This window comes from Ailuropoda melanoleuca, chromosome 2 (genome assembly GCF_002007445.2).
Source record: "Ailuropoda melanoleuca isolate Jingjing chromosome 2, ASM200744v2, whole genome shotgun sequence".
In the NCBI taxonomy this organism is placed as follows: domain Eukaryota; kingdom Metazoa; phylum Chordata; class Mammalia; order Carnivora; family Ursidae; genus Ailuropoda; species Ailuropoda melanoleuca.
Window position 1 is genome coordinate 71,118,755 of NC_048219.1, and position 9,176 is coordinate 71,127,930.

Consider the following 9,176-nt stretch of genomic DNA (forward strand, 5'->3'; position numbering starts at 1 on the left):
AAACTCTTATTTTTCCCATTTACACTTTAACCTAATTCTTTTAATTTTTTTTTTGTTTTTGTTTAAAGATTTATTTATTTATTAGAGAGAGAGAGAGACAGAGAGAGTACAAGCAGAGGGAGAGGCAGAGGGAGAGGGAGAAGCAGACTCCCTGCTGAGCTGGGAGCCCGACGTGGGGCTCGATCCCAGGACCTCAGATATCGTGACCTAAGCTGAAGGCAGACTTTTAACCATCTAAGCCACCCAGGCACATCAAACTAATTCTTGGAAAAAAAAAAATGGGTATATTGAGTTCCATTTAATCAGCTCTCCAAGGCAATTGCCATTTTGAGTTTGTATTTTCTATATTTTTATCCTTTTTTTTCCACTTAAGACATTTATTCAAACCCATCAGAGAAAAGGGCAGCTTGGGTCTATAACAGTGTCATGTTTTAAAGTATAGGTCAATTATTGTATATGAAAGTATACTCTGCTACATACAAATTAACTAATCAGAGCACAACTTTTAATATTCAAGACAGAATAAGGTTCCCTGTAAAAGCAGCACTTTGTGACATTTTTAACTTCAGTATTCCTGTCCTTCTTCACCCTCTCTTTCAATAGAATCCACACCAACCTTTTTAAAATCCTTCTCAAGAGCAGTTATGGCCTCATGGGCTTCAGAAAACTCTCCTTCCTCCATGCCCTTCCCCACATATCACTGATCAAAGGCACACTTGGCATATATCACGTCAAACTTGTGGTCCAGGCGAGTCCAGGCCTCAGCAATGGTTGTGGTGTTGCTCAGCACACACACAGCTCACTGTACTTTGGCCAGGTCCCCACCGGGTACCACAGTGGGATGCTGGTAATTAATTCCAAGTCTGAAGCCAGTGGGGCACCAGTCCACAAACTGGATGGTATGGTGGGTCTTGACAGTGGCAAGGGCAACACTGACATCTTTGAGAACCACGTCGCCACGGTACAACGGGCAGCAAGACATGTATTTACAATGGCGAAGGTTAAATTTCACCATCTGGCTGCCTGGCTCAAAGCATGCATTGGTGATCTCTGCTACAGAAAGCTGTTCATGGTAGGCTTTCTCCCCAGAGATGACAGGGGTGTATGTGGCCAGAGGGACATGGATGCAGGGATAGGGCATGGGCCTGGTCTGGAGTTCTGTCTGATCAACATTCAGGGCTCCATCAAATTTGAGGGAAGTAATGATGGAGGACATAGTTTGACCTATCAGTTTATTCAAGTTATTGTAGACTTGGCATTCAATATCGAATTTTTTACCACAGACGTCATAGATGGGCTCATTGTCTACTGTGAAGGCACAATCAGAGTGCCCTGGGTGGAGTGGGTAGTGAGGGTGGAGTTGTAGGGCCCAACAACAACTGTGGAAATTTGGAGGGCTGGATAAATGGAGAACTCCAGTTTGCACTTCTTGCCATAAACTACAGAGAGATGTTCTATGAGCAGGGAGATGAACCTGGAACCAGATCCCCCTTCAATGCTGTGGAAAACCAAGAAGCCCCCAAGACCTTGTGCACTCATCAGTAGCCAGTTTCCAAGTAAAGAAAGATTGTAATTGATTGGTTTGGGAAAATGTACAGGCATACCTCAGAGATATTGTGGACTCAATTCCAAACATTTGCAAGAAAGCAAATATTACAATAAAGTAAGTCAAATCATTTTTTGTGCTTCTCAATACATATGAAAGCTATGTTTCTACTATACTATAGTCTGTTAAGTGTGCAATAGCATTATGTCTAAAAAAATACATACCTTAATTAAAATATACTATATTGCTAAAAAATGCTAATCATTGGTGCACCTGGGTGGTTCAGTCAGTTAAGCATCCAGCTCTTGATTTCAGCTCAGTTCATGATCTCAGGCTTGTGAGAGTGAGCCCTGCATCAGGCTCCACACTGAGCAGGGAGTCAGCTTGAGATTCATGGCAAATGGCAAGATTTCATTCTTTTTGATAGCTGAGTAATATTCCATTGTATATATGTCACAACTTCTTCATCCTTTCCTTGGTCAATGGACACCTGTGCTCTTTCCATAGATTGACTATTGTTGATAATGCTGCTATAAACATTGGGGTGCATGTATCCCTTTGAATTAGTATTTTGATATTCCTTGGGTAATACCAAGTAGTACAATTGCTGGATTATATGATAGTTCTATTTTTAACTTTTTAGGAAACTTCATACTGTTTTCCAGAGTGGTTGCACCAGTTTGCATTCCCACAAACAGTGCAAGAGGGTTCCTTTTTCTCCACATCCTAACCAACACAAATTGTTTCTTGTATTGTTGATTTTAGCCATTCTGATAGGTGTGAGATTATAGCTCATTGTAGTTTCATTTATATTTCCTTGATTATGAGTGATGTTAACTATCTTTTCATGTGTCTGTTGACCATCTATATGTCTTTTTTTGGAAAAAATATCTATCCATGACTTCTGCCAATTTTTAAATTGGATTATTTGGTTTTAGGTATTGAGTTTTATAAGTTCTTTATATATTTTAGATACTAAGCCTTTATCAGGTGTCATTTGCAAAAATCTTCTCCCATTCCATAGGTTGCCTTTTAGTTTTGCTGATTGTTTCCTTCACTGGGCAGAAGGTTTTTATTTTGATGTACTCCCAATAGTTTATATTTGCTTTTGTTTCCCTTGCCTCAGGAGACAAATCTAGAAAAAAGTTGCTGCTGCTGATGTCAAAGAGGTTATTGTCTGTGTTGTCCTCTAGGATTTTTATGGTTTCAGTTCTCACATTTAGGTCTTTAATCCATTTTGAATTTACTTTTGTGTCTGGTGTAGTAAGGTGGTCCTGTTTCATTCTTCTGCATGTTGTCGTCCAGTTTTCCCAGCACCATTTGTTGAAGAGATTGTCTTTTTCCCACTGCATATTCTTTCCTGCTTTGTCAAAAATTAATTGATCATACAGTTATGGGTTCATTTCTGTGTTTTCTATTCTGTTCTCTTGATCTATGTATCTATTTTTGTGCTAGAACCATACTCTTTTGATTACTACAGCTTTGTAATATAACTTGAAGTATGGAATTGTGATGCCTCCGGCTCTGCTTGTCTTTTTTGACGTTGCTTTGGCTATTCGGGGTCTTTTGCGTTCCATACAAATTTTAGGATTGTTTGTTCTAGCTCTATGAAAAATGCTGTTGGTATTTTGATAGGGACTGCATTAAATCTGTAGATTGCTTTGCATAGTACAGATTTTTTAACAATATTTGTTCTACCAATCCATGATCATGAACTGTTTTCCAGTTTCTTTATGTCATCTTTGATTTCTTTCATCAGTATTCTGTAGTTTTCAGAGTACAGGTCTTTCACCTTTTTGGTTAGGTTTATTCCTAGGTATCTTATGGTTTTTGGTGTAATTGTAAAGGGGATTGATTCCTTGATTTCTCTCTCCTTCAAAAGAGAAATCTGTAGAAATACAACAAATTTCTCTACATTGATTTTGTATCCTATGGCTTTACTGAATTTGTATATCAGTTCTAGCAGTTTTTGGGTAGAATCTTTTGGGTTTTCTATATAGGGTATCATATTATCGGCAAGTATGGAATAGACTTCTTACAAGCTTCTGTTAATATTGACATTTTGACCACTTCCCATGAATCACAAACGTTCTTAATGGCATCTAGAATACTGAATCCTTGCCAGAAAGTTTCAATAGACTTTGTCCAAATCTATCAGAGGAGTCACTATCTCTTGCAGCAATAGCTTTATGAAATGTATGTCTTAAATGATAGGACTTGAAAGTCAAAATGACTCCTTGATCCATCAGCTACAGAATGGATGTTTTGTTAGCAGGCATGAAAACAATATGAATCTTGTTGTACATCTCCATCGGAACTCTTGGGTGACCAGGTGCCTTGTCAATGAATAATAGCATTTTTAAAAAGATTTTATTTATTTATTTGTCAGAGACAGTGAGAGTACAAGCAGGGGGAAAGGCAGGCAGAGGGATAAGCAGGCTCCCCCCTGAGCAAGGAGTCCAATGTGGGACTCAATCCCAGGACCCCAAGATCAAGCAGAAGGTAGACGCTTAACCGATGGGGCCACCCAGGCATCCCTGAGCAATAGTATTTTGAAAGGAATCTTTTTCCGAACAGTAGGTCTCAACAGTGGGCTTAAAATATTCACTAAACCATGTTGTGAATGGATGTGCTGTCATCCAGGCTTTTTTGTTCCATTTAGAGAGCACAGGCACAAGTAGATTTAGAATAATTCTTAAGGACCCTAGGATTTTCAGAATGGTGAATGAGGACTGGCTTCAACTTAAAGTTATCAGCTGCATTATCTCCTAACAAGAGGCAACTTGTCCTTTGAAGCTTTGAGCCAGGCATTGACTTCTCTATAACTATGGAAGTCCTAGGTGACATTTTACTTTAGTATAAGGATTTACACTGAAAATGTATTTAGTACAGTCACCTTCATTAATGATCTTAGCTAGATCTTCTGGATAATTTGCTGTTTCACCTTCCACTTTTGGATATGTTTGTTTTTGTTTTTGTATTGTTTTTTCCTTAACTCTCATGAACCTTTCTCTGCTAGTTTCAACTTTTCTTCTGCAGCTTCCTCACCTCTCTCAGCTTCCTAGAATTGAGAAGTCTCAGGCTTGCTCTGGATTAGGCTTTGGAGTAAGGGAATGTGATAGCTGGTTTGATCTTCTATCCAGACCACTACAACTTTCTTCAGATCAGCAAATAAGGCTATTTCACTTTCCTCTCATTTATGTGCTCACCGGAGTAGCAATTTTAATTTCCTTCAAGAATTTTTCTTTTGTATTCACAGCTTGGCTATCTGGTGTGAGAGGCCTCGCTTTCAGTTTATTTCGGCTTTGGACATGCCTTCCTCACTAAACTTAATCATTTCTAGCTCTTGATTTAAAGTGAGAGATGTGCAACTCTTCCTTTCACTTGAACACTTAGAAGCCCTTAATAGGGTTCTTATTGGCATAATTTCAGTATTGTTATGTCTCAGGGAATAGAAAGGCCTGAGGAGGTGGAGAGAGACATGGAACTGAGGGTTGGTGGGACATTCAGAACACACACATTTATCGTTCAAATTTACTGTGTTCTATGGGCATGGTTTATGGCATCCCCAAACAGTTACAATAGTGACATCAAAGATCACTGATCACAGATCACCATAACAAATGTAATAAAGCAAAAGTATGAAATATTTTGAGAATTAACAAAATGTGATACAAAGACACAAACTGAGCAAATGCTGTTGGAAAAAATTGTGTCCATAGACTTACTTGACGCAGGGTGCCACAAACCTCAACTTGTAAAAAATACAATATCTACAAAGCACAGTAAAACAAAGTACAATAAAATGAGGGATGCCTGCATAAATTCTGTAATTAAACATCCACCTAATAAACTGAGAGACTCAGTTGGAACCTGAATGTCTCTTCATATTGTGCCTGCATAAACTTTGGTTTCATTAACTGAGTAGCAATTTCAATATGGCTGTTTCTTTGCTTAAATTGACTCAAATTTGTCATCATGAAATTTTATTCCTTATACTTAAATAATCCTTAATGGATCATTTTAAGGGTATCTTTAAATAAAATAATAAGCCCTATATACCTGACTGTTACCTCTTAATTTCCTGCTTTAATTATTGTAATTAGCAGTTCTTTATTCTGTTTAATGCTACACAGCTGTAGCAAGTAACCTTTAGTTATTTTGATTATCTCTATACAATTTTAATGTTTTAAATTTGTTTTGATAGTTTATCAGATTTCAGAGCATTCTGATTTTGAAGAATAATAATTCCGGTAGCGTTTTTTTAACCTATATGAAGTTACAGCTATTGAAATTGGAAAGAAAGAAAAATAAGAAAATCTTGTTACGTGTACAACTGCACTGCTTTTCTCTGATATTTCTTTTTCTCTTCTTTACATAGGAAATGAATAGGCAGAGGTTCTGTGTGGGGCAGATACTAATGATATCATTAGATTAAGCTATTTTTCCATTCATTTTTGCACATGATGGGCAGAGATATTCTTAGGCCCAATTTTTACTCTTTTTGAACTTTATTTGTTATACTTTTATGTAATTTTTTAAATTGTCTATCAATTTTCAACTGATGTATTTCCCCAAAGAACTAAACTATATAAAAAACTAAAAATGTCTTTGGAAGAATTTATGAACAAAATTTCTTTCATAAAAGCTGTTATACTATACAAAATATATTTACATCTCATTTGAAGCTCACAACTACTCTGTATTTATGAAAACAAAAGAAAAAAAAAACTTAAGTAGATAAGACGATGCTCCAACACACACCTTGATATCAGCAGATAGAAACCATATTTTAAAGCTAGATATTTTAACTTGATATCAAATATCCATTCCAATGTACTATATTAAAATCATTTTTATAGAAATTTTAAGAAAAAGAAAAACATTGTTGACAGTTTCTTTTGTATTTTGTTTTTCTTAGAAAAAAAAATAAAACTTTAAAAGAAAGTCCCAAGTATCCTAAATAATATTATTTGCCTCTCTTTTCATGGTAATTGTGATTTCCTGACCTCTTCCTTTAATTTTTGTGAAATGATCAGAATGTCTTTCCAAACACATGTGGCATTATTCTATAACTGAAATATTCCAGCCATAGTCTGTAGGCCTCACTTGGCTTGCTCTCTGTTTTGATAATCAAAGTTGTTGTTTGTTTTTTTTAACATTGCTATATCCATTTATTTATGTATTATTAATGTCTGCTTTAATGGTACAAGGGCAAAATTGAATGATGTGACAGAGACTATATTGGCCTGCAATGCAGAAAACATTTACTGTCTGGCCCTTTTAGAAAAGAATTGGTCAACCACTGTTTTCTACTAACTCATGTGAACCAGAAAACTCTACTACACTTCTAGTTATTAAACCCAGATTGAATAAACAAGCTAAGAGAAAACATTTAAAAGGAAGATATGGCTTGCAGGGACCATAATATATTTTGTATGTTAGGAAGAGTAATATCGATGCATAGGTCTAATATTAGACTCTAACTTTTTAATTCCTTTTATATTCTTGTTTGCTTTCTCATAAATTTTATAACTTCATTAATAGATCTAATAGTATTTACTATTTAACCCAGGTATTTAAGGATGAATTAGGTCAAAAAGGAGGGAGAAAGAGTAAAATATTTCAGGCATAGGAAATAGCCTTTGGAAACACATGTGGAAATGAGGGAATATATAGTTGATATTGTCAGAGTAAAGGGTGTGTAGGGAAATATTTAAGGTTATAGAATATACATTAGTGTATAACCTCTCTGTGTGTTGTGAATTAAAGATGATGACATTTTTTTTGACAACCCTCCCTCCACCCATGAAAGGTGGAGCTATATCTTTCTCCTTATAATATGGACAGGCTATTGACTTCTGCGAATGATACAATGTAGGAGAAATGACACTGTTTACATTTCTGGACCTATTTTTAAGAGACTGTCAGTTTCCTCTTCCTGTCTCTTGGAATCCTCACTCTTAGAATCAACTGTCATGCTGTGAGAAGACCAAGCAACATGGAAAGACACATGGGATTGCTGCAGTCAACAGACTCAGTTGAGCTCCTGGCCAATGACCTCAGTATCAACTTCTAGTCATGTGAGCTCATGACTCACATGCAGCTCAGTTGAATCTAGTCTTTAATAAATGACTTCCACGTCAGCTGCTACTTGTCTGCAATCTCATGAGAGCCCTGAGCAAGAACTATTCCATTGACCAACAACTAACCTTTGATGAAGCAGGAAAGAATATCCACTAGAAAAAGGACAGTGTCTTCAACAAATAGTGTTGGGAAAATGGGACAGTGACATGCAGAAGAATGAAACTGGACAACTTTATTACACCACACACAAAAATAAATTAAAAATGGATGAAAGATCTAAATGTAAGACAGGAAACCATCAAAATCCTAGAGAAGAAAATAGGCAGTTACCTCTTTGACCTCAGACACAGTAACTTCTTACTAGACCTGTCTCTGGAGGCAAGGGAAACAAAAGCAAACGTGAACTTCTAGGACCTCATCAAGATAAAAACTTCTGTACAGTGAAGGAAACAGTCAACAAAAGTGAAAGGCAGCCTACAGAATGGGAGAAGATATTTGCAAATGACATATCAGATGAAGGATTAGTATCCAGAATCTAGAAAGAACTTATCAAAATCAACCCCCAAAAAACAAATAATCTGGTTAAGAAATGGGCAGGAGACATAAACAGACAAATTTCTCCAAAGAAGACATACAAATAGCTGACAGACACATGAAAAGATGCTCAACATCACTCATCATCAGGGAAATACAAGTCAGAACCACAATGAGACGCCATCTCACACCTGTCAGAAAGGCAAAAATTAACAACAGGAAACAACAAATTTTGGTGAAAATGTGGAGAAAGGGAAACCATTATGCACTGTTGGTGGGAATGCAAACTGGTGCTGCCACTCTGGAAAAAAGCATGGAGGTTCCTCAAAAATTTAAAAATAGATCTACCTTAGGACCCAGCAATTGCACTACTAGGTATTTATCCTAAGGATACAAAAATGCTGATTCAAAGAGGCACATGCATCCAATGTTTATAGCAGCAATCTCCACAATAGCCAAATTATGGAAAGGAGCCCAAATGTCCATCGGCTGATGAATAAAGAAGTAGTGTGTGTGTATGTGTGTGTGTGTATTGAAATATGGAATATTGTACTATTACTCAGCTATCAAAAAGAATAAACTCTTGCCATTTGCAACAATGTGGATGGGACTAGAGTATATTATGCTAAGTGAAATAAGTCATTCAGATAAAGACAAATATCATATGGTATCATTCATATGTGGAATTTAAGAAAGAAAGGAGATGAACATAGGGGAAGGGAAGGAAAAATAAGGTAAAAACAGAGAGGGAAGCAAACCATAGGTATTTATCCTAAGGATACAAAAATGCTGATTCAAAGAGGCACATGCATCCAATGTTTATAGCAGCAATCTCCACAATAGCCAAATTATGGAAAGAGCCCAAATGTCCATCGGCTGATGAATAAAGAAGTAGTGTGTGTGTATGTGTGTGTGTGTATTGAAATATGGAATATTGTACTATTACTCAGCTATCAAAAAGAATAAACTCTTGCCATTTGCAACAATGTGGATGGGACTAGAGTATATT

General features: G+C 36.5%; 1 pseudogene; it reads right to left on the reverse strand.

The window, feature by feature from the left end:
- Positions 1–565: 565 nt before the first annotated feature.
- LOC100469669 lies at positions 566–1,602 on the reverse strand (annotated as a pseudogene).
- Between the last annotated feature and the right edge of the window lie 7,574 nt (positions 1,603–9,176).